The following is a 3,483-nucleotide window of genomic DNA, read 5'->3' as shown; positions in this document are numbered from 1 at the left end:
TTTCTTGGAGCCTGCTGAGGTTGTGTTTGGAGTCTGGCCCTGCCTGGAGAAGGGGGAGCTGCTTTCTGGGACTGTGAGGGGGCTGTCTGCTCTCGGTGGGGTGCAGCTGTGGTTCCCGGGGCGTTCGAGGGGCTGCAGTGATGCCTTGAGGGGCTGAGACTGTGGAACCAGGGGCAGGATGGTGAGGGGCTGTCGGCTCCATGCTCTCCTCAGCCCTGGAGGAGCTGCAGCCCCTGGCTGAGCAGAGCTGGGTCTGCCTGCTGGGGAAGGGTCTTGTCTCCATCTGGAGATGCTCTTGTGCCACTCCTGGCTCCTCGGGGCCCTGGCTGGGGCACAGGTGAGTGCAGGGCAGCCTCGCCAAGGGCTGGGCCAGCCCCATCTCCCCGAGGCAGTGGCTGCTGGCGGGCTCTATTTTGGGTGCTCTGCCGAGGGCTGTGTGAGCTGTTCCTGCCAGCTCATCCCTGCTTGGCCGCTGTTCCCCGCTCACAGCCACGCTCCCCGGGGCTGAGCGCAGCCCTGGGGGAGCTCAGAGTTTGGGGGCACCCCTGGCTCTGCGGCTGTGCTGCTGCTGCTGCCTGGCACAGCCCGGGTCACGCTGGGGACACGCTGGGCACAGCGTGGGGGTCCCAGCCCAGCAGAGTTCAGCCCCAGCCGTGCCCTCCTGGGGTTTCATGGAGGAGAGGGTCCAACCATGCCCACAGCACCTTGCTTTCCCTCTGATCTGGGCAGAGCGGGAGCCTGGCTCAGGTTTGCACCTGCTTTAATTGGGACCCTGATTTCTCCTGCTGGAAAAATGGGTGTGCTGGGGATCAGTCAGCTAAAGTCCATCAGCCAGTGACAGCCCTGCCACCTCCTGTGGCCATGCAGCGCCACACTGCTGCTCCTCGTCCCCTCTGCTCCCTGACGGTTGAGCTGGCCCTGGTGAGACCTTGCCCAGCGTGGCAGCACCTTGGGCAGGCTGGGGAAGAAGCCGTCAGCCCAGCCCGGGGCGCCAGAGCGAGGGCTGTCTGTGTGACACATCCTGTGGCACTGCGAGGGCACGGGGGCTGGCACGCGTGTCTGGGACCAGAGGGGGGTCCCCGGGGACCTGAGGCGGGTGATGCAGTGGGGGGCGATGCAGTGGGTGATGCAGTGGGTGATAACAGTGGGTGATGATGCAGTGGGTGATGCACTGGGTGATGCAGTGGGTGATGATGCAGTGGGTGATGATGCAGTGGGGGATGATGCAGTGGGTGATGCAGCAGGTGATCACAATGGGTGATGCAGTGGGTGATGCAGTGGGTGATAACAGTGGGTGATGATGCAGGTGATAACAGTGGGTGATGATGCAGTGGGTGATGCAGTGGGTGATGATGCAGTGGGTGATGCAGCAGGTGATAACAGTGGGTGATGATGCAGTGGGTGATGCAGTGGGTGATGCAGTGCTTCTGGAAGAGGCTGCATCACCCCAGAGCAGCTGCATCATCACGGGGAGCGGCTCCAATGTCTCTATAGCAACCGTGGGGTAAAAATAGTGCAGCAGCTTTAGGGAGCTGTCAGGGCCTGGCAGGGATTGCTGCTGGCATGGGTGCGTGGGGAGCACAGGCTCAGCAGGGAGCAGGGGCTCAGCAGAAGGGGGGTTTGCTGTGCTGCCAAGAGCTGCTGCCCTGCCAGGGCTGCTCTGGGGCCTTTGACAACCCAGGGAAGGAGGGAGCAGGGTGCTCCGGGCGTGGGGCTGTGGGCGAGGGGCTCAGGCAGTGAGCACAGCAGCACAGAGCCCCCGACTGCTTGTGCACTGACTCCCTGCGTGTCCCCTGCCCTGGCTGCTGGCTGAGGGGATGGTGACAGCAGTGTGCACAGCAGGGTCTGTAGGTGCCTGAGTGAGGAGGATTCCCCGTGCTCCCATCACGCCTGCACCCTCGCTGCCGTGGTGGTGAACGTGGATGCGGGCTGGATCTGTGTCAGACTGGCAGCTCTGCAGCTGCACCGGCCACCACGGGCCTCACAGGTGGCTGCGCCTGCTGTCCCCTCTCTGAGCTGGGGACCCCCACGCCCGTCTGAGGCTTGAGCAGAGTTTCAGCCTTTCCTGTAGGCAGTGGGGTTTGGAGATGAGTGGGGTGGGGGTCTCTCCAGACTCTGCTCCACAGTGGGGGGAGTTGGTTCGACTCAGACTGGCAAATTGTGGGAAGGTCTGAAAATCAGGCTGTGGTGGCCTGTGCTGCTGAGCAGCCAGAGCTGCTCCCCTTGGCGTCACCAGTGGCATTTGCTCGGCTGCTGGGCCTCGGAGGGAGGCAGCTCCTGTCCCTGGCTGGGCCCTGTGGAGCTGGGCTGGCATGCAGGTGATGGCTCTGGGGATGCTCTGGGGTGCTGGATCATCCTCCCTCACTGGCAGCAGGGCTGGGAGCTGTCCTGGCGGGCACGGGGGCAGGGAATAGTCTTTGTCTCCCTGTCCTTGCCCCTGGCTTCTTGTGTCCCTGTGTCCTCCACCGGACCCCCGGGTACCCCTGTTCCTCCTCCTTCCCTCTCCCCGTCCTGCAGTTGCTGTTGCCTTGACAACCTCTCTCCTTCCCTACACGATTTCCCCTTCGTAATCTGCTCACTCTTGCCCCTCCACGGTGGGCTTTCCCCGGCTGTGCTCCAGAGGGGCAGCAGAGCACCCCTTACCTCACAAGGCTGGAGATGCCCTTGGTAGCAGGGAAATCACCAGATCCTGGCAGGAGGAGGAGGAGGAGGAGGAGGAGGCCACTTGTGCTGTAATGGGTGAATCACTGAATCCCAGAATGGGTTGGAAGCGCCTTAAAGCTCATCCCATCCCACCCCTGCCGTGGCAGGGACACTGCCACTGTCCCAGGCTGCTCCAGCCCTGCCCAGCCTGGCCTGGGGCACTGCCAGGGATCCAGGGGCAGCCCCAGCTGCTCCGGGCAGGCACAGAAGGGATGGAGTGACGATGCAATTTGTGTGATTATTCACCAGTTAAGGTGACAGTGTGCTGTCATGGGGCAGGGACAAAAATATGCTTGGGCTCTCTGGGCACAGTGTTTGTTGCTTGTGGCAATGGGCAATAAATTCCTTGTGGTTTTGGGTAATTTCTGGAGGTTTTCTGGCTGTTGGGTAGGTGATTCCCCACCCTGAGCTCCTGGATTCAGTGCTGCAGCTCTGATGCTGGCAGGGCACAGGCACTGAGGTCCAGCGTGTGCCTTGCCATGGGCTGGGGATGCAGCTCTCACCCAGCACTGCCCTGTACTTCCCTGATATTATTAAACGAAGTTTTATAAATATTCATGGCAAGAAAATCAATGCAAAAATATTCCATTCCCTTGTTTTGCTTTTGTAATTTTAGAAGCTCGTTTTCTCGTGGGGAGCCACTACGGTGCTCTTTGGGTTGTGTTTGACTCCCAGCTCTGGAATCCCCACAGGGAGCAGCAACAGGAAAAAGTCAGTGCCTGTTCCCTGGGCACGGCAGCGGCGTGGGGCTCCAGGCGGAACGGCAGCTAAAGCCCAGCG

This window comes from Motacilla alba, chromosome 10, assembly GCF_015832195.1.
Source record: "Motacilla alba alba isolate MOTALB_02 chromosome 10, Motacilla_alba_V1.0_pri, whole genome shotgun sequence".
NCBI classification, from domain to species: Eukaryota; Metazoa; Chordata; class Aves; order Passeriformes; family Motacillidae; genus Motacilla; species Motacilla alba.
This window is presented reverse-complemented; position numbering follows the sequence as displayed.